Source organism: Petaurus breviceps, unplaced genomic scaffold (genome assembly GCF_028583685.1).
Source record: "Petaurus breviceps papuanus isolate PSGF00001 unplaced genomic scaffold, PetGlider_PUasm1.0 90644, whole genome shotgun sequence".
In the NCBI taxonomy this organism is placed as follows: domain Eukaryota; kingdom Metazoa; phylum Chordata; class Mammalia; order Diprotodontia; family Petauridae; genus Petaurus; species Petaurus breviceps.
In genome coordinates, this window is record NW_027187298.1 from 3,750,731 (window position 1) to 3,776,690 (window position 25,960).

General features: G+C 37.9%; 1 long non-coding RNA gene across 5 annotated transcripts in view; it reads right to left on the reverse strand.

Moving 5' to 3' along the window:
- Nucleotides 1–1,686: 1,686 nt before the first annotated feature.
- Nucleotides 1,687–25,960, reverse strand: part of LOC138143530 (uncharacterized) — a 29,985-nt gene continuing 5,711 nt past the window's right edge. Inside the window, exons 2-5 of one of the 5 annotated variants that reach the window (XR_011163711.1) lie at nt 15,999–16,074; nt 15,719–15,896; nt 14,001–14,197; nt 1,687–2,358 (exon numbers count right to left, since the gene is read on the reverse strand). This is a non-coding gene — a long non-coding RNA (uncharacterized lncRNA). Of the gene's footprint in view, nt 2,359–7,039; nt 7,144–9,406; nt 9,815–11,676; nt 14,198–15,714; nt 15,897–15,998; nt 16,075–25,960 lie in introns of those variants that run through there. The other 4 variants (XR_011163714.1, XR_011163713.1, XR_011163710.1 and 1 more) reach the window with 4 other exon arrangements.

Consider the following 25,960-nt stretch of genomic DNA (forward strand, 5'->3'; position numbering starts at 1 on the left):
ATTTGTTTAGCCATTTCCCAATTGATGGGTATCCCCTTAATTTCCCATTCTTTGCCACCACAAAAAGAGCTGCTATAAATATTTTTGTACATATGGGTCTTGCTCCCACTTCTATGATCTCTTTGGGATACAACCCTAGAAGTGGTATTGCTGGGTCAAAGGGTAGGAAATTATTTATAGCCCTTTGGGCATAGTTCCAGTTTGCTCTCCAGAATGGTTGAATCAGTTCACAACTCCACCAACAATGCATTACTGTTCCAATTTGTCCACATCCTCTCCAGCATTTGTCATTTTCCTGTTTTGTTATCTTAGCCAATCTGACCGGTGAGATATGATACCTCAGAATTGTTCTGATTTGCATTCCTCTGATCAATAGTGATTTAGAGTATTTTTTCATATGCTTATAGACATCTTTAATTTCCTCCTCTGAAAACAATCTGCTTATGTCCTTTGACCATTTATCAATTGGGGAATGACTTGTATTCTTATAAATTTGACTCAATTCTCTGTATATTTTAGAAATGAGGCCTTTATCAGAGACATTGGTTATAAAAATTCCCAATTTTCCACCTCCCTCTTAATCTTGGTTATATTGGCTTTGTACAGAAACTTTTCAAATTAATGTAATCAAAATTATCCATTTTGCATTTTATAATGCTCTCTAATTCTTGTTTGGTCATAAAGTCTTCCCCTCTCCATAAACCTGACAGGTAAACTATTCCTTGCTTTCCCAGATTGCTTACAGGATCATCCTTTATACCTATGTCATGCACCCATTTAGACCTGATTTTGGCATACCATGTTAGATAATGGTCTATGCCCAGTTTCTGCCATGCTATATTCCAGTCTTCCTAGTAGTTTTTTGTCAAATAGTGAGTTTTAATCCCCAAAACTGGGGTCTTTGGGTTTATCAAACAGTAGATTATTATAGTCATTGACTGCTGAGTCTCATGTACCCAATCTAGTCCATTGATCCACTGCTCTATTCCTCAGCCTGTACCAAGTAGTTTTGATGACTGCTGCTTTATAATACAGATTAAAATCCGGTATGGTTAGGCTACCTTCCCTAGCATTTCTTTTCATTAATTTCCTTGATATTCTGGACCTTTTGTTATTCCAAATAAATTTTGTTACTATTTTTTTCTAGCTCTATAAAGCAATTTTTGGGTAGATTTATTTGTATGGCACTAAATATGTAATTTAATTTAGGTAAAATTGATATTTTTATTATATATAGGCTCGACCCAGCCATGTGCAATTGATGTTTTTCCAATTACTTAGGTCTGACTTTATTTGTCACACAGACCTTATGGAGGGAGTATAAGCATTTTTATTTCACTTTATATATGAGGGAAATTTGACTCAGAGAAATTAAATGACTTGCCTAAGACAAGCAATATGTAGCAGAGTCAGTACAACAAAGCAAGTTTCTATGAGTTCTTGTCCAGGGTACTTTGGGAAGGTAATAAGGATAGACACACAAAATTATTAAAAATAGATAAATTATATGTGAATTGAATAAAAAAAACCATGGAAAATAACTTTTATGGTGTTATTCTGGCTCAGCAGATTTTATTTGTCTCGAATTTGACTGAAACTGAACCTACTTTTGAGAACTCCCTTATTTCATCTCCTTGATGTCAGTGGAAGGCTAGGAAATGTTTACCAATGGGCTCAACAAACATGTCAGACACACTTTAAAATTTAATTTGTCTTATTAACATATTCTCAATTACGTTCTTGTATAGATAATCAATGAAACATTAAATTGAAGCCTGATTTGTAGTCAATTTCCAAGGTGTAAATGCTCACATTGAAAATTGTACAATCTCTGTGGGAGTCTGGTAAGAGCTGGTTCCAGCACACTCATCTCAACATTCCTCTGTAATTTATCTGTTCTTTATTTCTCTAATTTAGTTTCAGAGGATGAAATGATCTTTCTCCTTTTCAGAGTAGCTTCTTTAATTGTGACCTTGATATCTTCCATTGTATTAAGAGGGTGCTGTGAATCTCAAATGAAAGGACTTTGCAAAGCTGCTGCTCCTCCTCCTCCTTCTACTGCTGCTGCTATTGTTGCTACTATTACTGCTACTTCTGCTGCTGTTTCTTCTCCTCCTTCTCCTTCTTCTCCTTTTCTTTCTCCTTCTTCTCCTCCTTCTCCTCCTCTTTCTCCTCCTCCTCCTCTTCCTCCTCCTTCTCCTCCTTCTTCCTGTCCTGTTGCTGTTGCTGCTGTTACCAGGCTTCCAATGTGATGATAACTTCATTTTTTGAGCCTTCTAACTGAACTCCTGAAGAGCTCAAGCAATGTTTATGGAGCAATAGGAGAGTATGCAGGCAAATGTTTAACAACCAGTTTCTCTGAGGGGAGAAAAAAGGCACTCACAGACACTTTTAAATTTAATATGCCATATTAATACTTTCTTAAGTCTAGACAATGAATAACAACAAAATAAGTCAAGTCCTAGTTTGTAGCACTATTCCTGAGATTAAAAGTTCGCACTGAAAATTGAACAATTACTGGCTTCAGCACACTCCTTCCTGTACCTCCTCTGGGGGGTTTGCCTCCATCTTCCTGCCTATAAATGTGACTAGAGCTCCCCATTCTTATGTAAGAGGGGTGGGGACCTTTGTTCTTAAAACAGGAGTATGAGTCTCTAGCCATTTAGGCAAACTTTGTGTATAGCAAAACGACCTTTCTGGTCCAGTTTTGCTAACTACCTCCCTGAGGCATGTTAAAGTCTCAAGATAATTTGCATCTCTCTACTTCCAACTGCTCTGGGGCAGGAGTAGAGTTGAAAGGAATTCCTTCTCCCTAACCCAGCTAGAAGAGAGGACTCTGGAGCTTCCACTTACAGCTATTCTATTTAAGGAGAAAGTACTTGCTAACAGCCACCCCACTCCCTTTTCCCCCTCTCAGGTGAGTTTGGTGAAAGAGTGAATGAAGGAAGCATTTATTAAACACTTACTTGATATACAAAGCACTGTTCTAAATACTAGGGGTTTAAATAAAAACACAAGACAGTTCCTGTTTTCAAGGAGCTCACTTTCTAGTAGGTGAAACAATACATATCATAGATTTTATCTGTTTAAGTCAGATAGAAAGGTCCCATGGATGGTTCCCCACATTGTAGCAGCAAAGCAGAAGGTAATATAATTTCCACTAATATCAGAGCAGTTAGGTGGTACAGTGGATAAAGCTCTGGGAACTGGAGTCAGAAAGACCTGAGTTCAAATATGACCTCTGACCTGACACTTACTAGTTGTGTGACTGGGCAAGTCACTTAACCCTTTTGCCTCAGTTTCCCCATCTGTAAAATGAGAAGGAAATGGCAAACTACTCCATGATCTTTGTCAAGAAAAAACCAAATGAGGTCACTAAAAGTTGGATATGACCGAACAACAAACCACTGATGTTACTGATAATATAACTTCATATCAGTTTCTGATATTGATTCATTTGACAGCAAGGATTTTGGTGACAGAATTTCCTTTTCTAGCTCTTCAACACTGAGGAGGAGCAGCTGACAGGCTATATCTCAATACCAGTAGCTTCCCAGGATGATGTATTAAAAGCATTGCCATTCAAAGATTCTTGGACTCATGGTCTAGGTTATCTCCACTGAGGTCTGAGGGGAAATAGTAGTCTAGGTAGAGGTGGTAGTTTGAGTTGCTGGCATGTGCTGCCCCTGTCTTTTTTCCCTCAGGGTGCCTTGCTACTTTGGCTGGTTGGCTTGCCTCCCTGTGAGTGGCAGTTGGCTGGGTAAATTGATCCTTTCCCCACAGGGGTTGCTTCCAGCTTCAAGGACTGGTCTGGAAAATTGACTGGTGGTCTGGGGAGGGTTAAGGTGCCACTCCTAGGAGTCCTGTGCTTGGTGAGATAAAGAGAGGTCTCCACAACACCAACCCTTATCTTTGATCCAGAATGGTTTGGTATGCATTTCCTTTCCCACCTGTGTTGTTAAATTGTGTTGATTCTGTCATTTACAAGATCACTCCCCACTGTCCCTTCTCTCCATTGATAACATACTACGTCAGGACCTCATCACATTTCCCCTGGGCTCTCGTGATATCCTCCCAACTGGTCTCCCTACTTTCAGTTTATTCCTTCTCCAATCCCTTCACTACACAGATTTCAAAATAATCTTCCAAATTTACAATTCTGACCATATCACCCTACTGCTCGAAAAGCTTTAGTGCTTCCTCATTTCTTATAGGATAAAACGCAAATGCAATAAAGTCCCTCTAAAATTCCACTGTGGACTATTTTCCTAGAATTATTTCAAATTACTCTTCATGTCCTGTACATTTTAGCCAAATTGAACTGAAAGTTGTTTGCTGAAACTTCCTGCTGTCTCTCCACCACTGTACATTCACACAAGTAAGTCATTACTTCTAGCCGAGATGCACTCTTTCCCATCTCTGCCTTTCAGAATCTTCTTCCTCCGAGGTTCATTCAATTCTAGTGTTCTCTCTTTCATGAAACTGAAACTGAACTCCACGGCTGAAAATATTCTTTCCTTCTTCAAATTTTCTAAGAGAGAAAATTGCAATCTTTTATTTTGTCTCGTGAGTAACAACCTTGCGTTATAAATACCTGTATACATGCCCTATTGCTACTATTAATAAAAATAATAATAACAATGACGCTCATATAGTGCCTACTCTCTTCTAGGCACTATCCTAAGATCTTTACAAATAGTATCTCATTTTATCTCCACAAAATCACTGAGAGGTAGGTATTATCATTATCCTATTTCACAGATGAGGAAACTGAAGCAAAAAAGTTAAAAAAGGACTTGCCCAAGGTCACACAGCTACTAAGAGTCTGAAGTCCAATTCAAATTCAGATCTTCTTAACTCCAGTCCTAGGATTCTATCCACTGTGCCATCCAGCTGCCTATTAGGTCAGGCATTCTGTCATTTTTGTCTCTTTCCAGGGCCTAATATATTATGGGTGCTTTTGTAAGTGAAAGTTGGGGCAGGAGCATCAATGATTTCATTAGCATGGGAAACTCCCTTTCGGTTGATACAAATCAGCAACTCATCCATAACTTGGGGTCTTGGAGAATTACTTGAACCCAGTGAGAGTTAAATGATTTGCCCAAGATCATACCTCCAAAATGTGTCAGAAGCAAAGTCTGAAGGCAGGTTTTTCTTCTTTCACAGTTGGCATGCTCTCTACTCTGCCCTCCAGCTCTTTTGTTCAGACCTGTGAGTCCTGCTAGAAGCTTCTTCAATCAACACAGATGTGCTCATTTTTAAGGAAAAATTAGTAAGGCATCAAGAGGTTAAATCACTTGCCCAGGGTTACGTAGCTATGAGGGGTCAGAGAGAGGACTTGAATTCACGTCTTCCTGACTACTAGGCCAGCTGTCTAGCCAGTCCACCTTGGCCTCTCTAGAAGATGCTTAATGTTTATTGAATGAAGAGGAGGCAGTCAGTGTTGTTACTTCAGAGACCCCCTCAACCCTCCCTTCTTCACCTCTAGCAAAATCTACCTCGGCAATATGTCTCCCATTTGTTCTGTTCCCTCCACTCTGATAGTATCACAGTAGTCTAAGCCCTTATCACCTCTCACTTGAATGCTTGTAATAGTCTCCTACTTTGTATTTTCCCCACCATAAATCAATTACTCAATCTATAAGTGTTTATTAAACACATCGGCACTGTGCTAAGACTTGAGGTTGCAAAAACCAGTCATATAGTTCTTCCCCTCAAAGATTTTACAATTTAATAGGAGACAGAAGGCTATATGTTTCTATTCTCACAGCTATGGAAAGAATCTTCCTAAGGCATATCCTAGACCAAGTCTCTCAAAAACTGAACAAGAATTCACTGGTACTCCTTTACCTACAAAGTAGTATAGTGGGTGGAGTGCTAGGCTGGGAGTTAGGAAGACTTATCTTCATGAGTTCAAATTTGGCCTCAGATACTTATTAGCTGTATGACCCTGGGCAAGTCACTTAACCCTTTTTACCTCAGTTTCCTCATTTGTAAAAGGAGCTGGAAGAGGAAATGGCAAACCCCTCTAGTATCTGTGCTAAAAAAAACTCCACATGTGGTCATGAAGAGTTGAGCATGACTGAAACCCATTTTTCTACCTTTATTCAGAGAAATCCCCTTCACCAACTCTGTTACACCTCAAGTGAGCTATTTATTTCCTGTTCCTTGAAATCAAAATTCCATCTTTTGTCTTTTTTGCTACCACATAAGCTGTCTATCCAAGTCTAGAATCCATCCCCTCTTCATATCTGTCTCTCATAATTCTTGTCTTCATTCAAAGCACAACTCAAACTTCCAGGAAGCCCTCCCTGCCCCACAGCAATTAGCTCTCTTTGCCTTCAATTTTTCTTATACTATATTTACTTCTACCCCACTCCTACTAGTAGAATCTAAGGTTCTTGACATCAGAGACTATTTCATTCATGTTGTTTTCTTAGTGCTAGGTGCAGTACCTTGCAGTTAGGATTCACTTGATAAATGTTGGTTGAATTGAGTTGAGTACTAGTGGATAGATTGCTACCTCTTTGCATAGGATTTATTTCAATTTCAGTGAAGCACTTCATTGTCTCATTCTAATGTAGTGACAAATGGAAAGACTTCAGGCACCATGACAGATCAATGAAGGAGAGATCTTTGTACCAAGAAACTTGTCCCAGGGCTGGATGCTCAAATTATAAAAGGAGAATTTCCAGGACCAATTCACAAATCATTGAAAATGTATGCTTTTTCTTAAGGCATATGGGAATCCTACATAATATATTTCAAATATACATATTCCTACATATAATGTGTCAACAGAGTATTTGCTTTAAAAATAATTCTCTCACCCATTGTAAATGGAACAAAAGGTGAAATAACTTAAGTTATCGCTAAGCAATACCTCCATCAAAATCAGACATAAGAGAAAATATTTTACCTCCACCTTAATTACTGACTTCTTTTTTATCCTGCAGAAAGAAGCAAAGGGGTCTGAGTCTTGGTTGTATCCATCTCATTGGGGCAGAACAGTAAAGACACACACACACACACACACACATATATATATATATATATATATATATATTACACACACATAATGGAAGCAGGGAGAAAGAAGCTGAAAACTGTGAAATTTCACTGGGATCATCTGAGTGTATCAGCCTGTGGAAGAGATATAAAGAGAAAAATATGAATTTTCATATACATATATATGTATATGTATATGTGTAAAATGGCAGCCACAGACATCCACTATCTCTACTAACAGGTTTCTAGTTGTTGGGAATGCAAATAATAGTTAATGTAGGAAAAAGCACTGACTTTGGTTCTCAATCACCTATATCTTACAAAGTCAGTCTTGAGAACTTATGTGAACTTGGGCAAGATAAATGGTGTCAGATAAAGATGTAAGGGAATGGCATGGACTTGATTCAAGCTGGTCATTCATCAAATTGTGGTATGTTACTAATAATGAGAGCTGACATTTATATAACTAAGTTTCTAAAGCACTTTATGTATTCTTAACATTTGATATAACAGCCATATGAGATAGATAAAAAGTATTACTATCCCCATTTTACAGATAAGGAAACTGAGGTTCAGTGAAGTTAAGCACACTGCTCCAGGTCACACTACTTGTCAATGACAGAGCTGGGCTTTGACCAAAGGCCTTCTGACATGCAATTCTATGTTCTTTAACTACTTGCTAACAATATTAAGATTTTAAATACCACATGAAATTGGGAAATCTGTCTTTAGATTTTTAAAGGGGAGATTAAATATGAGACTAAATAAACTCATAATTAGCACGAGTGAGGAAAATCATATTTTTAATGTCCTCTATCCTGGTCAGAACACATACAGAGCACTCTTTAATTTTGGGAAGTACATTTTAGGAAGGATATTGTCAAAATGTTGTGTATTCAGAGAAGGGCAACCAAGATGATAGGTGTGTATGTGTGTGTGTGTGTGTGTGTGTGTGTGTGTGTGTGTGTGTGGAAGTGAAAGACTAAAAACTGTACATTATAAGGGTGTTTAGCCTGGAGAATAGAAGACTTTGGGGGATAATGTATATCTTCTGAAAGTGATAAATTTTTACCATGTCAAAAAGTGGACCTGGATTTGCTCTGCTTGACCCCACATGGAAGAATTAGGAGCAAAGAGTAAAAGCTGCAGTGAAGTCAGTGTCATCTCCTTTCCCCTCCTCTGTTTTGAGTTTTAAAATCATTACTGAATGGGTACTGAACCAATCTCTAAGTGAGAACAAGGTAATATGGTTGTCATTGAAAAATATATACTAGTTTTATTTTCACATTAAAAAGTGCATGCTACTATCTGAAGTCAGAGCTGAAATAAAGTGGGATGGGAAGACAAAATAGTTGGGTTCAAATCTGAGCTCTGAAACTTAATACCTGTGTGGTTTTGGGCAAGTCACTTTTATGGGCTCTAGTTTCTCATGTGTATAGGTGAGGTGGCATTGAACTAGCTTATCTCTAAGCTACAATCAGTTTTAAATATTATCACATCATGCACCAAGTGTCACCACCACCTAAATGATGATGATGTTTCTAAGAAGCTACATATCTATGCTGTTTTAGATTGTAAATTTTTCAAAGGCAATAACTGCTCAATTTTTGCCCTTTTTATCCCCAGCACTTGGCATAGTACCTGGCATAGAGTACGTGCTTAATAAATGCTTATTGGTTATGTTGGTTGATGCAGGAGGTCCATTATATGCAGATACTGATATATGCAATGATGGGGATTACAGAATAACAGGATTTTAGGGTTAGAAAGTACCCCAGAGGTCTAGTTCAGACTATTCTACCAGACTAGCACCTAGTCAGAGATCCCTTCTACAATGTGCAAAAGGAGTGTGATTTACCACCTTCCACTTGAAGATCTTTTGAGTTCAAAAGAATTAGTCACCTAATTCCAATATGACTAGACAATATTCATTTGGGGGAAAAAAAGAGATTCTGGGATTCTAGGGCATTACAAATTCCAGATGAGTCAACAGTTTCATGAGGCATCCAAGAAAACTGATTGTAATATTATGTTACATTTTGAATATATAGGCCTAGGGAAATGATAGGATCACAATACTCTTCCCTGGTCATATTATATTTGAAGTATTATTTTCATTTTGGGGTTACTACTTTAAGGAAGCTGATAAATTGGTCCATATCTAGATGAGGGCAACCAAGATGGTAAAGGACATCAAGTACATTAAATCTGAGAACTGGTTGAAAAAACTGGGGATATAAAGCCTGAAAAAGAGGTGACATAATATCTATCCTCAAGTTTTTTTGAGTCTCTTTTATAGAAAAATAAATAGACTTATTCTACTCAGAGAACAAAAATTAGAGCAAGGAATGGAAGATGCAAAGAGGCAAGTTTATTCTTGATTACGATTTTTTCTATAACAGTTGCTAACAATCCCCTGATATTGTGATTTTGATTGTCAGTCAGACAGATTTAATAATTAGCTTTTAAAAGTGAATATTTACTAAGGAGGTGCAGTAATATCTATTGGTATAAAACATTTCCTGAGACTTAGAGCTCATTCTCCCACAAGCACATACAGAATAAAAAAGAAAATTGTTATTTAGTTGTTTTCAGGCTTGTCGGACTCTTTGTGACCATATAAAGGGTTGTCCTGGCAAAGATACTGGAGTGGTTTGCTCTTCCTTCTCCAGCTCATTTTACAGATGAGAAAACTGAGGCAAATAGGGTTAAGTGACTTATCCAGCATCACACAGCTAGTAAGTGTCTGAGGTCAGATTTGAACTCAGGAAGATGAGTCTTCCTGACTCCAGGCCCAATGCACCACCTAGGGAAAATGAACTCAAGCTTAAAAAGCACATATAGCAAAAGGGTAACTCATGGTTTCTGGAAGTCTTTCCACCCCCACTCCCTTTGTGAAGGGCTCATTAAGTTCTTCTGTATATTGTAGGTTTCTGCTGGGCTCCTTGGAGATCCCAGAAATTGCTATTAATGTGTCACTGAGCTTCTAATAAAGATACTTCCATCAGCCATGGCTATTCAAGGAATACTTTAGTTATTGCTAATGGAAAACCCAAATTTTCCAACCTTTTGAAGTTTGCACTTCAAATGGGCAAATGACAGGAGCATTCAGAGGCTCTACCCATTACACCAGCCCTGACCCTCAAGTGATTCCCTCAGGGGTCTTTCTCTAAGCTAGCCTGCTTTTGGAAAGCTTAACTGAACTATTTTGCTACTCAGGGCATGGCACCAACTCTTCAACCAATCCCATATGCTTCTGGTGTAACATCATTGCATTTCATCCAGTCATTGGGTGCATTTTACTTCTTCTAAATTGATGAAAGACTTTTCATTCCTAGTATAATGCCTTTGATTATAGTGCTTTCTGATATGGTAAAGGTACGGTAAAGTGTAGAGTATCTTGTTAGTAGCTTAAATGAAGTGACCGATTTAATTGATTTCCCACTTTTACATCTTTGGCCCTTCTTGGTTTCAAGATGGACCTCCCAGGTCGTGGCGAGCACTGGAAATCTCCTCATCTTGCTCTTTATGCATATTTCACATCTTCCAGCCCCCTCAGCCTCCTCTCACCTCTGATTGGTAGCTGGAGAATGGGACTAAACGTTACCTAAGGTTTTCCTTTAGAGAGGGAAGAACCTGCATTTTGAAGCTTACTCCACTTTTCATCTGCAGTTTTGCTAGGTCTGAACTCCATGGACCAAGATCCCCCCTGTTTGCTTTCTCCTTTCCCCCTTCCAGCTTCCTTTTGTGAGTTGTCTTCTCCCATTAGATTGTAAGCTCCTTGAGGACAGAGGCTCCCTTTTGTATTCATATCCACAGCATTTAAAACAGTTCCTAACACATAATAGACATTTAATAAATGTGTATTGAATTGAATTATTATGTTTAAAGTAAGAAGGGAAAAACTTTGTAGTATAAAACCGAAGTGGACTGTATTTCTAGTGAGTGATTCTAGTCCCTAGAGATCTTCATGAAAAAGTGAATGAGAACTTGTCAGGTATTCTTTTGAAGGGATTCATATCCAAGTACAGGTTGGACTAGGTGGCTTCAGTCTAGCTCTTCAAAATTTGTGATTCTGTTCTTTTAGGAGCAAGCAGAATTAGAAAAATGAAGTTCTTGAGAAATCCCTGACTATTTGGGTTAGTCTCAGTATCACAAAATTTTAGTTTTATTGTCAATGTCTACAACTCTTTTGGGGAAGGGGGTGGCTAGACAGTGCAGTGGAAAGAGTGCTGGGTCTGGAGTCAGGAAAATCCGTCTTCCTGAGTTCAAATCTTATCTCAGACGCTTACTAGCTGTGTGACCCTGGGCAAGTCACTTGCTCCTATTTGCCTCAGTTCCTCATCTGTAAAGTGAACTGGAGAAGGAAATGGCAAACTATTCCACTGAATTTGCCAAGAAAACTCCAAATGGGATCAAGAAGAATCAAACACAACTGAATGGCAAAGACTTTTTTCCTTTTCCTTTAAGTATTTAGAAGCTTTTCCATTTAGTACTTAAAGGTTTAGTATTGATATTATTTCATTGTTTATGCTACCTATCAGTATAATACATTTTCCCAAATTTCTCTCTCTTAATCAGTTCTAATTTTGATCTTGCCTTAACTGAGATCATGATTGATATCCCTGCCTTGTTGGTTAACACTCATGCTTGTCTCTACCCCTTATATTAACTGTATGAATTTTTATGCCTTATTTTTCTTCCTTGTAAGCAATTTCTTTTTGGATTCTGCTTTCTAATCCTTTTTTGTCTGTCCACTTCCATTTTATGAGTTAGTTAACTCCATTCACAATTATGATTATTAATGTTTTTTTTGCAGACTATATATTCATCTAAATTATATAAATTTAGATAAACATAAAAATATAAATTATATACGTACACACATACATGTGTGTATGTATATCTCCTTTATTTCCCTCCTCTTCTTTAGAAAGAAAAGGGTGTTGAGTGAGGAACTTACACAGTTCCCTAGGTCTGATTCAGTATGCATCTGCCCTCATCTTTTTATTATCACTTGAAGACCACTCAGAGAAAAGAAATATATCCTTTTCTCCTCTCTTTCCTTTCTTTTAAAAAAAATCATCAAAATACTACAAAACCACTCCTGGGTCTTCTCTCTCATTTGACTCCCTCTGTCTCTTGATGACATTTTGTTCCAAGGAGACACATATAATGATACAATTGTATCATCCTACTATTAGAATGTAAATACTTTATCCTTCTTTACTCCATCGTTATTTTTTCACTCATATTTATCATTTTATGTTTCTCTTGGCTCCTGTGTTTATATTTTAAAGTTTTTACTAACCTTTGGTCTTTTTGTCAGAAATACTTAAAAGACTTTCATCTCATGTAACATCCCCATTCCCTAACTCCCTCCTCTTCTAGGATTATTCTCAGTTTTACTGGTTGTTATTCTTGGTTGTAAGCCTATATATTTTGCTTTCTGGGATAGACAATTCCAAGATCTCCCTTATTTTAGCATGGTAGCTGCTAAATTTTATGTGATTTTGACTCAGATTCTTTGATACTTGAATTCTTCCTATTGGATGGTTGGCAGTATATATACATATATATGTGTATATATATACACACACACACACACACACACACACACACACATATACATGCATACATATACACATATATTACTTAGAAGCCCTGATTTTGTGCTTTAATGTTCCTAGGAGTTTTCTTCTTTTTTTTAATGGAGGTAATTCATGTTGTTTGTTTGTTTTTTAACTTGAACTTTGTCTTCTTGTTCTAAGAGATCTGGCCAGTTTTCCTTTGTGATTTCTAGAAATATAACGTCTACCCTCTTTTTTTGGTCATGGATTTAAGAGAGTCCAATGATTTTTAAATATTATCTCCTTGATCTGTCTTTTAGGTCATGAGAAACCTTCTATTTTCTTCTGGGTTTTTATTCAGTCTTTTTACTTTGTTTTAATATTTCTTATTGTATTATGAAAGCATTCATTTCCATTTTGTACATTTTATTAATTTTTATCTTGCCTTAACTGGGAGTCTGTTGCTTGGGAAAAGGTTTTGTACCTCTTGGGCTAAACTGTAATTCTCTTTCCAAGTCATTTCTCCATTTCTCTTATTACTTTTACAATTTTCCTCAGTTTTCTAAACTGCCAAATGTATATAATAACAGTACCTACATCACAAGGTTTTTGTGAAGATCAAATGAGACAATATTTGTAATGTGCTTAGTGTGATGCCTGGCACACAGTAGATGCTATGTAGTTGCTTATTCTAAGCCTAGCCCCCTCCTCTTTTCCATGGTTTACCACCTGAAGTATAAGTTCCCCTCTAATCCACACTGTGCCCACTTCCTAGCCCCTATTTTACTCTCTTTTTATTTATAAAACCATTTGATTAGGATTACCCACACATGTGCTTGTGCGAATATTTATGTACATATATCTAGTTTAAAAAAATAATCCAAAAGTTTTGCTTTATTTCTTTTAGGAACTCTAGTTTTGTGCCCATGCTATGTTTTCAAGTCTTCACTTATTCTTTTCTTCTGGATTTTTGTTGTAGGTATCCACGTCACTATCAGAGTGTTTTTATTTTGTTGGATTCTTTTTTTTTCCTTTTTGCTAATTTTTTCAGTTTCATTCCCAAAATTAAGACTTTCCAACAGGGCATGAACTTCTGAAGGGATTGTCTGGGCCTTGTTTGATCTTGTTTTGTATTTTGTTGGTTTCTGCTGCTACATCCTCTGGATATTATATTCTCTGGATACTATGTTCTTTAGAGATATCGGGAACTATGAACCTAATGTTTGCAGTGCATAAAAGGTAGTCTGATCCAGGTCAAAGTCTGTATATTGACTTCCTGGTCTTAGCTTTGAAAGTTCCTGACAACGATTTAGGTATAAGTGATGGAGCTGTGGTTTGCACCTGGTCGAGTTCCTATAGACTGATGCTGGTTTTAGTTACTCTCAGCTACTTGGATGAATCTTTGGCTTTGGAGTGACTGACCTGCAATTTCCAACTTGGTCTGGACTCCTTGCCCTAGTTATCCCATGGCCAACTTCAGAATGGGAAGTTTCTGTTCTGTTACCGAGGTCACAGTCGCAGAGTTACTGTTCACTTCTGTTCCTGATTTTTGGCCAGTACATCAGGCCTTTGACAGCTCCTAAAGGTGGCCAGGTGGTGCAGTCAATAGACAGCTGGACCTGGGGTCAGGAAAAATTGCATTAAAATCTGGCCTCAGACACTTATCAACTATGTGATCCTGTGCAAGTCATTTAACCTCCGTTTGCCTCAGTTTTCTAAACTGCCAAATGTGTATAATAACAGTACCTACGTCACAAGGTTTTTGTGAAGATCAAATGAGACAATATTTGTAATGTGCTTAGTGTAATGCCTGGCACACAGTAGATGCTATGTAGTTGCTTATTCTATGCCTAGCCCCCTCCTCTTTTCCATGGTTTACCACCTGAAGTATAAGTTCCCTTTTAAGTCCACACTGTACCCACTTCCTAGCCCTGGGCTATGAGTGAGAAAGTTTGCCATCTGTTTCCATTCCCTTCATAGTTTCAGACCCCTTTGTACTAGATCAGAAACTTTTTCTGGTTACAGGGCAATATCTCAGGTCCCAGTCAGTCTTGCACTGGAAGACTATACAGCGTCCTACTGATTAGATCTTGTCCTCAGCGTCTGCAGATCTCTCTGTCTACCTTCCTATGGTGATCTGGGCTGGTAAAATAACCCGTTGATTATTCCTTGGGTTTTTCCAGTCAGGATTCTGTCAGATCTGTTATCTCAGTCTTTATGGAGTACTTACACAGCCTGCACTAGACTTCTTTCTACTCCTCCACGTTAGGGGATGTCCTACATAGCCATCTTAGCAGAAGTTCACTAATTTATTAAGTCTAAAGCACAATCTAAATATAAATTATTTTTATTAGTACATTATAGCTAGTAGACATTTTGGCTACTGTCTTAGGAATGCTGTCTGTTTTTCCTTGGACAGTTATTTTGGGCATGCTTAGAATATGGCAGAAACATCTGCTAGAACTCAAAACTGTAATAAGATAAAGTTTTGGAGTGTTCAATAAAGATCAGTTCATATACACAGTAGTCTAGGTAATCCCTGTAATCCCACTGATGAGTTTAGTTTTATAGTAAAACTCAAAAATAATGTGGTAGCAAACAATTGGGTCACTGTTTCTTTGTAATTAGAAATTTCTGAGAGTTTATAAGAAATGAAATAAATGATGACAGTCAGAAAATAAATTAGCTCATGCTTTACATTTCATCTGTAATTAAAAGTCACTATTTTTTTCTTCCCTGAATACCAAGCACTTGAACTTCTCCCACACAATCAGAATAAAACAAAAACAAAATGTCTGATATACATTGTCTACAGTGTATATTACTGAGGAAAGTTGATCAGGGGAATCCTTAATCATTGATGAGTTTCTCATTCAAGTTGAAGGGCATGAGCTTTTGTTTAGAGCAGGAGTTCTTAATCTAAGCATCAATGAACTTGTTTTTTAATAGTGACAACCATATTTCAATATAATTGATTTTCTTGTAGCCCTATGAATTTTATGTATTCAAAACGTTATTCTGAGAATGGGTCCATACATTTCAACAGTCTGCCAAAGAAGTCCAAAACAAAGAAAAGGTTAGGAATCCTTGGTTTAAAGACATCTGAGGGGCTTTTTCCCATGGAGTGTTGTTATACCTACTGGTGCCTTGGTGAGAGCTCATTGGGAACTCCTGAAGATTGGCTAACTGAGAATCAGCAGGAAGAATACTTGTCAGGGGAGCCACACCATTCTGTGCTTTATAAAAGTGGACTGACAACAGCTTATTATATATCTTGCTCTCTTCAAAACTCCCTCTGGAACTTTTCTCTTGTGCCTTCTAGAGAAGAAGATAAAAGAGTTAGTTGGTCCCCTAACAATAGTCTGTCTTTCTAAATCTCAATCAACAAATGATCAGGTCTCCCCTGATCAAACCCCTTACCTCCTTTTCAACCTTTTAGGAAACTTTTGAGGGCTCATGGAAGCACAACATAAAAGAGGCATCAAATCTGAAATAACTGAAATAAATGGGAATAAAAGCCAATCAGGAAATAAACAAAATGATGGTTTTTCTTTGAACCCACAACTGAAAGGCACCATTTTTGTAATTAGAACTTTGCAACAAGAATTGGAAGGCAGTCATTTTTTTATAATAAAATAATAACAACTCTTATTTCTATAGTATTTAGAGCTTTATTCATCTCACAAAACAGCACAAAGCTGTGAAGGAGAAAATAAGTCCTCAGAGAGTTTTATGTGGTATATAACCCATATCAAATTGCTTACCTTTTCAATGAAAGGGGGAGAGAATTTGGAACTCAAAATTTAAAAACATAATGTTAAAATAGTTTTAAATATAATTGGAAGAAAATAAAAATATTTTTAAAAGTAAAAACATAAAGTATGAAAGCTCCCAGCATCCCCCAAAAGTTTTATGTGGGAGACAACAAAGCCAGATCACCTCAAGAACATTTATACATAGAACTGGAAGGAAAATCATGAAGAGATTAAAAATGGGACAGATCTGCCAGCATTTTTATAGCAATCTATTCTCATCAATATGGCAGTTGGATTCTAACAACTCAATATACAAAATGCCATATGAGGACATGGAAATGGCATTTAAGAAGATGAAGCTGGAAAGAATAACTAGTCTAGAGCAATTGCACATAGAAGAAAACCATACTGGAGTTGACACAATTTTAAGCCATTGATTGATAAATTTTACAAAATCATGGACAACATTATTACCAATAAAAAGACAGTCTGCATAATACCAGCAACTTCCAAAACATAAGCTTACTTTCTCTTCTCTATAAAACCTTTATGAGAATGATAATATGAAGAAGAAAAAAATTGAAATTGAAGAAATTGATTTGGATGTCCAAAGAGTACATCAATCAACTTGGATTTTTCAGAGATGTATACAGAAGAGATGTAAGCAAGAACAAGTGACAGAGTGTGAATTACAAAAGCACGGCATGGTGTGGTTAGGAATGTTCAAAATCAGTTGAGACTAGTGAGGAAAGCTAAAGACAACAAATCTTTTCAAGTAAGTTATATAGAGGGAAATAGGAAGATCAAAGTAAAGTAAAACCTATTGCTCAGGGTGGATGGGATGATTTATAATTGTTAGAGGAGAGGAAACTGAGTTACTTAATTATTATTTAATTTCTCTTTGCCAAGAATTCTAACTTTTTAATGGGAAAAGACAGAAAAAACACCTAAGAGGGAGTTGATTCCCAGATAGTAAGTTTAACCAGCCAACTGATGAATTTGAGCCACCTTACCAAGATGAATTATATCTTCAGGTAATGAAAACATTATTGGGATGTGATTGAGTCACTCTACATCATATTTGTCGGTGAGAGTGGAGAAAGGGAGAAGCACTATAGTATTGGAGAAAAGAAAATATTTTCACAAGAGGAAGAGAACAGAATTTCATGGGTGTTCTTGATTTATATTCCTGGAATAATTCTCAAGTCTATCATTCAAGGTATAGTTATTGAACATACAAAAAGAACTGAGGTAAACTAAAAATGCAGCATGATTTTAGCCAGATCAGGTCATGGCAGGCATAATTTATTTCCTTTGTCCAAGGATTATGTCAATAGTTTATCTAGAATATTAGGCTCAGTCTAGTAAGAGAATTTCAATGAAGATAAATGTAAAGTTCTATACTTGGGTCCAAAAAAATCAACTTCACAAGTAAAAATTGATGCATAATAATATTGTACTCTTTCTGAAACTATCTGGGAGTTTATTATATTACAAGGCCAATATGATCCAGGTATATGATGCACTAGCCAAAGAAGCTAATGTGGGTGTTGGCTGTTTTGAGTGGTATAGCTTCCAAGAGTAGAGAGCTCCTGGTCACTCTGTATTTTACCATGGTCACTCCACATCTAGAGATTAAAATTCAGCTATTACTGCCACTGTTTAGGAAAAACATTGATAAGCTGAAGAATCTCAAGAAAAGGACAATTAGGATGGTGAAGAAGTCTTAGACCCATGTTATATGAGGTTTTTGTGAAGAAAATAGGAATGTTTGACAGAGACAAGAGAAGAATCAAAGTAGTTAAGTCAAGCGCAATAGCTTTCTTCAAGTACTTTAAGGGATGAAATGTAGAAGAAAAATGAGAATTTGACTTGAGGGAGCATAAATCAGGAGCAATGGGTGAGATTTGCAGAAGAAATTTTATGCTTGACATCAGGCAAACTTCCTAAGAAACAGAACTATCCTGTGGAATGGACTATCTCAGGAGGCAGTGGCCTCTAGCTTGCTCAAGGTCTTAAGACAGAGAGCAGATGATGACTTTTGGGATATGATGTATCAAGGACTCCTTCTCAAGTTGAATTAGATATCCCCTAAAATCCTTTCTAATGGTAAAAATTTGTTATTCTGTGGTCTACACATATCACAGCAATAGTTGGTGAAAATGTGAGAAGACAAGTCTTAGGTTTTCATAAACATTGCTCTACAATACATCATCTTCATAATTTACATGATTGCCTAAAAGGTATGGAGAATATGAGATTCTACTCTTTTATGATTTCATACATATATTATAACATATATGTACACATATACTGATTTGATTTTGTAAAGCAAAATTTAGTCTCAAAATCCATATTCCAAAAAGTAATCTGTTTCGTGTATGTTACAATCATGCATGACTCCTTGACATGCTACAATGAAGAACTGTGACTTGTGGTTGGCTGATCCATTCATTGGGTTAGTCCATAAGTACATACATCTTGGAAGAATACGTAAGAGGTTCAATAAGCTGAGTATAGAATTCACACACATTTATAAATTATGTATTATAAGTACAAAAAATATAAAATATGAGATCATGGGCATCATGAAGGAATCCCCCCATCTAAAGGATACAAAAGTGTGATGTGGAAAATATATATGTAAGCATTTATCTCAAAGCCCATTGGTATGCCCTGCCCTATGAGAGGGGTAGGACAGATTTGCCAAGAGGAAAGAGTTTAAGGTCCCTTCAGGACTTTTCAGGTTTCATGTTCTCTTTGGGACTCCTCCAGTTTCAGGCCTTCTTGTGACTTCCTGCCACTTCAGGTTCTTCTGGATTCCAGCTTTGAGAGATAGGATGAAAGAGTCCAGCCCAATTTCAGATTGCTGAAATATATAAAAAGTATGTTATATATGGGGTCAACAGGAACAGTTAACAGAGGGATGGCACTGGATTCAAGAGGGGTTGGGAAAGGCTTCCTGTAGAAGGTAAGATTTTAGTTGGGACTTAAAGGAAGCCAGAGGGGTCAGTAGTCAGAGCAAAGGAGGGAGAGTATCCTAGACATGGAGGAAAGCCAGAAAAAAAAATGTCTGAAATTGAGATAGAGTGTTCTGTTTGTGGAGCAGCCAAGAGGTCACTGGATGAAAGATAATGTAATGGGGGTAAGGTGTAGGAAGAATGAAAAGGCAGGAAGGGCTAGGTTATGAAAGGCTTTGAGTGCCAAATAAGAGTGCAAACACAACAGTGTATTGTACCTACTAATGAAGGCGATAGCAAATCACTGGAGTTTAGTGAGTAGAGAGGTGAGATGGTCAGACCTGTTTCTTAGAAAAATCACTTTAATAGTTGAACAGAGGATGGTTGGCACGGAGAGAGACTTAAGGTAAGCAAACTCACCAGCAGACTGTTGCAATAATCAAGACATGAGGGAGACTATGTGGTGCAGTGAACAGAGCACCAGCCCTGGAGTCAGTAGGACCTGAGTTCAAATCCGGTTTCAGACACTTAACACAAAACTAGCCGTGTGACCTTGGGCAAGTCACTTAACCCCAATTGTCCTCCAAAAAGCAAAAATAATAATAATAATAAAGGCATGAAGTGATAAGGGCCTGCACTAGGGTGGAAGCAGTATCGGAAGAGAGAAAGGGGCATATTTGAGATATGTTGCAGAGAGAAATCAACAAGCCTTGGAAGAAGCTTGAATATAGGGGTGAGAGATAGTGAAGAATCTAGGATGACTCTTAGGTTGATAGCCTGAGGGACTGGGAGGATGGTGTTGCCCTCTATGAAAACAGGGAAGAGGAGAAGGGGTGTGGAGGTCTTAGGGAGAAATATAACGAGTTCTGTTCTGTACATACTGAGTTTAAGATGTCTTAGACATCTAGTTTGAGATATCTAACAGGCAATTAATTGAAATGAGAGATTGGAAGTCAGCAGAGAGATTGGGGCAGGACAGGTAGATTTGAGAATCATTAGCATAGAGATGGTAATTAAATTCATAGGAACTGATGAGATCACCATGTGAAATAGTTGAAAGGGAGAAAAAAAGAAGGCCCAGGAATGAATGCTGAGGGACATTTATGGTGAGAGGGAGTAATCTGTAAGAAGATCAAGCAAAGGAGACTGAGAAGGAGTGGTCATATAGGTAGAAGAACCAGGAGAGAGTGGTGCCAAAAAACTCAGAAAAAAAAGAGTATCAAGGAGGAGAGATTGATTGATAATGTAAAAAGACTGCAGAAAGGTCAAAGAGAATGAGGATTGGGAAAAGGCCATTGGAAATGGCAACAAAGTGATCATTAGTGACTTTACAGGAAGCAGCTCACTAGAATGATAATATTGGAAACAAGATTATGAAGGATTAAGAAGAATGTGAGAAGAGAGAAAGGAGAGGCACTGTATTGTAGATGAGCAAAAGAGGTATAAGACAATGGTTAGTAGGGATGGGAGGATCAAATGAGCGTTTCTTTTTTTTCAGGATGGGGATAGTATGTTTGTAGGTAGTAGGGAATGAACAATAGAGAAGCAGAGTTTGAAAATAAGTGAAAAAGTGGGGATGACACAGGGGGTAATCTTCTGGAGGACAAGGGCTGGAATAGGGTCGTCTCTTTGCACTAAGACTTGTAGGACAGCCTACATATATCATATAATATTATGTCTCATAGTTGCCTCTGTGTTTCATACCCCTACTATACTCTAAGTTTCATGGGGGCGGGGTCTATACCCTACCTAAACTTTGAATCTCTCTCAGTGCCTTACAAAGTGCTTAGCACATAGTATTTAATCAGTGTTTGCCAATTTACTCATTCCTTTCACATACTGTACTCCAACCATACATGTCTACTTACCATTCCTGAGCATGTTCCAAGAACTGCTGCCTCAATGCCTGTTCTTTTTCACTTGGTTATCATTTCTCCTCACCTCTCCCCTCACCCCCAGAATTTCCACTAAATTAAATCCTATTCATCCTTGAAGTCACAGCTAAAATTTCATTTCTTCTTTGTAGCCTTTCCTTATCCCTCTGACTAGGGGTGAATCCTCCCTTCCCTCCCATTATCTCCCATTTTATATCTTTTCTACTTTTACATTCTACTTGGTATCATTATTATTTGTATACATGCCTTATTTTTCCCCTTAGATTGTAATCTCCTCGAGGTCAGAGACCGTGCCTTATTCATATTTATGTATCTCTTCATCACACAGTGACTTGAATATAAAGAACATTTAATGGATCTATTGAACTGAACAAAACTAGATACAGGGATCCAGCCAGACTCCTAGGATCTAAGCCTAGGTTTTGTAAAGTGGTTAGTATTTAAGTAGCTAAATGGAAAACCAAAGGAAAAAGAATAAAACTGTTTTGAAGGGGTTTCATTCAATATATTCCAGTATGGAGGTTGAAATACACTGAATACACCTTAACTGAACAAGTATTTGTTAAATCTTTACTATGTGCTAGACACAGTACTGAATGCTGAAAATATAAACACAAAAATGGGATAGCCTCTGTCTTCAGAGTTTATATTCTACTTGAGGGACAGAAGTAAGTAAATACTTGTCTCCTTTGTCTGATCATCCACATGAAATACTTTCCTCTTTTCTTTCTGCATAATTCTTATGCTCCCTTCAAGTTCCAGTTTTAATTCTATCACCTTCCCCCCAAGAAACCTTCCCTGACCTTGCCAAGCTTAGAGTTGTCTCTCCTTCCTCTGAAATACTAGACCACTTAATGCATGTATCACTAATGGGGCACTGGGTCTTATAAATCATCTTGTGTGCATTACATGGATTTTGTTTTCCCAGTTATACTGGATGCTCTTTAAGGGATCCTATATAACCTTTTTAGCTGTCACTCACAGAGAATAGTATAGGGTAACACCTATTAAAAATGCTCACTAGAGGTACACTGATGTTTCCAAGCTCTCTGAGCATTTATGGGACTAGGTTGGGACAGAATCATAGCTAAGGGAGAATGAGTATGGCTTTTCCCCAGGGTGCTGAAATTTAGAGAGCACTGAAAGCACTGTCTTGGGTATGCTTTCTTCCCCTGATGGCCTTGTTCCAGCTGAGTTCTCTCAACCTCCCTTGTCCTTTCCCCAAGCACAATTCTTAGTTACAACACTTGACTGGGGGGGTAGAAGCTTTATGCTGACTTGTTCCCCCATTATTGCATTCAATTGAATTAATGTTCTTTCCCAGTTTCTTTAATGTTTTGACTGTCCCTTCCCCTCAAAATCACTCCTCAAGGGAAAAACTTTGTAATATATTATCAAATAATCTTAATTATATGATATCTATGCCTCCATGGAATCATTTGTCATTCATGGCTATGGCATCACTTCTTTGAGAAGCTTCTCCCACAGTAGCCTTAGGGGATGTGGCATCCAGACCACATATTACTTAACGCCTGGAGACCTTTTCCCCAGGGCTTCCCTCTTGCTGATTGCTATTAGGGTCATGCATTATGCAAAATCCTCACTCAAGTCATATTACCAGATGCAATCATGCTGGAGTTTACCAGGTCACACCCCATGGAATATTAAACTTTAAAACAACAACAACAGTAGTAGTAGCAGCAGCAGCAACAGTACAAATAATAGCAACAACAAAACCAAGCAGCAATCATGCAAAAGGTGGCATTCACGAACCAGTCAGGGGTGTGCTCTTATCTGTTTGAAAAGGCCAAGGTTTTTTCATTGCAGAGGTTTTCTAAATGCACAGCTCTGCATGGAATCTTGTCTCCTTCTCTTTCCCCTCCTTACTGCTCCCCACCCCCTCCCCAATCATACATGCACTTAATGCCCTGAAGGCTGCAATCACACATTTTGTATAGGCAGGCATTTTCTGTATTATCTCTGCTCACTTCTCTCGCATTTGCGAAATGCACCAGTAATACTTGGGTTGATGATTCCCCCCCCCCCACTCCTCTCTGCCTTCCTACACTGGTCTGTGTAGCAAATATCCATAATGGGGTTCAGTGGAGAGATTTTGCTTGTCCATCCCTCAGGTTGCCTTGGAAACAGGCTGGTGGGTAGCCAGCTTTTCCCTTCATTAACAGAGACCGTCCATTTATGGTTGATTTTCTCCTAGGTCCCTCCTGCTATTTATGCCACTTAAGGAGAGCATGAAAAATCTTCTCCTATTTGTAAAGAAGAATAAAAATGACATTTTGGCAGGAATTCAGGGTGTAAAATCTTTTCAGATAATGCATGGCTTGAGTATTAAAGCCAATTCACAAAAACCACCTCTCCAACACATTAACACATTATTCTAGTCTCCAGGGATTTGGGGGGAGGGTTTTTGTTGTTGTAGCACATTCTTGCTTTTAATGATTCAGCACCAAATAGCTTCTGCTCGTTGACAATTTGGACCCCCAATTCACTACCTTGAATGCTGATGGAGGATTATTCTTTGGCCATGATTGAGGCATTCACATTTAGATTTATGAGGGATTTTTAGAGTGCCTATTCCTTCGAGGTGCTCAAAGCATGAGCAAAAGACTATTAGAGAGTGGACATCTCCTAAGCAATGTCATATTAAGAGTGTCCAGTGGGACAGGTGGAGGAGGAAGACAGAAAAGATGAAGGAAAAACAAGAAACCCTCCAAAGTCGGGGGTTGTGTGAAGGCATTTCAACAAATTAATTGGTAAGAGTGCTCAGGTAAATCCTGATTTCATGAAGTCTGCCTAGGATTACAGCATCATAGACCTCAAGCGGGAAGAACCATCTAGTCCAATTCCTTTACTTTACAGATGAGGAAATTAAGGCTCAGTGGTGTTGTCACTCAAGCTACTAAGTATCAGAGCAATGTCTTCTTACTATAAATCTAGCATCATTTCTGTTGTACCAGGAATACTTTAACTTTTTGTGATAGAGATTCTTTTCATCTCCCCAAAGAGCTGAAACCACAAATGAATGGTGGTGGTTAGGTAAAGGATAGGTGCTGATCATAGAAGTTCCTGAAGTTCAACAGTACAGCTAGGTGGTACAGTGGAAAGACCACTGGACTTGGTGCCAAGAAGACCTGAGTTCAAATCCTGCCTCAGAAAGTTATTAGGTATGTCACCCCAGGAAAGTCACTTCACTACCCTGTGCCTCCGTTTCCTCCTCTGTAAAATAAGGCTAATATTAGCACCTACATTTCAGGGTCATTTTGAGGATCAAATGAGTTAACATTAGACAAAGCTCTTTTGCAAACCTTAAAGTGCTATATAAATGCTATCTGTTGCTGTTGTTATATGAAGGCAGGAACAAGGCCTTATTTGTACCCAGAACAGTGAATATAACAACGATGCTTGGTTACTATTTGTTGAATGAATGAAGTAGAGTCATAGGATTATAGGGTTAGGCAATGGTACCAAGTTTCAGTTCACTCACTCCACCCCTTGCATTTTACCAATGAGGAAACTATTGTTCCAATGAGTTGCCCAAGTTACTCAAATTCAAGAAGGGGCAAGTAGTGCCAAGATGAGAACTTGGTTCTTCCCATTTCAAATCCAGTGTTCTATAGAATAAAGTCCCTAATAAAAAGTTGGAAGGAAGAGATTTTTCATCTCCCCAATGCCTTCAATTCGCCCCAAGAATAGGGATGAGAAGGACAGAAAGTGCATGCTGATCCCAAGTTTCTGAAATTCTAGGAACTGAATCCCACTGATCTTTCTTCTGTGGATGGAGTACTTGGAGGAAGAGCCATAGGTAGACAGGAGGAACAACGTTGTCTGTGCTACCCTGCATTTAAAAGGGATACAAGAGGAAAGCAGATTGGTAGCAGCATCTCGCTGGGAGATGGTTTTAAAAATCCATTTGCATAGAATCTTAGGGCCATACTGGAACTTTGGAGATGATTCAGTTCAAACAATACATCATCCTGGCATAGCATCCCCCCAAAATATTGATATGGCCTCTGTTTGACCACTTTCATTGGCTACGAGTTTCATTAGCCAGCAGTTACTTTACAAGAAAGCTTGTTCCATTATTTGATAGATCTAACTATTAACTCCTCCCTTTCATTGAACCTAAAATTTGCTTTACTGAAACTTCTAGCCTGTGATCCTAAGTCTTCCCCTTGAAGATACACAGAAAAAGTCTGTTTCCAGTTCTTTGCAAAAACCCAAACCAAAACATTTCAGGTATTTGAAGACAGTGAGCACATTATTCCCTAAGTTTTGTCTTCTCTAGGATCAATATCTTCTGATATTGCAATGACTCCGCATCTGTAAGATAGGGATTACCATAATCATTTGTCCCTCCTCAAAGGCTTGTTGTGTGAGAGGAGAAAATACTTTGAAAAACCTTATGTAAATGTGATCTTTTTTATATGGAATGATCCCTGAACACCCTCATCATCATGGAATCCTCAGAAACTCTTGTGATTTATTAATGACCTTCTTCAAAAGTGATATGAGGAATGCTATCATGATGAACTCCCAATTGAGTCTGGCTTCCTGGAGGAACATGGTTCTTTATTATGGAAATAGGGAAAATCATATTCATGAGACCTCTTTGTCCCCCATTCCCAAGCCATAATGCCTTTAACTACTCCTATTTTATCTCCATTGAACCAAGATACTTCCATGAGCTTCTACTCTCTTAGGGAGCAGAAATAAGAATAATAGCAGCAGCAAAAACAGTGTCACATCTTCGTTAT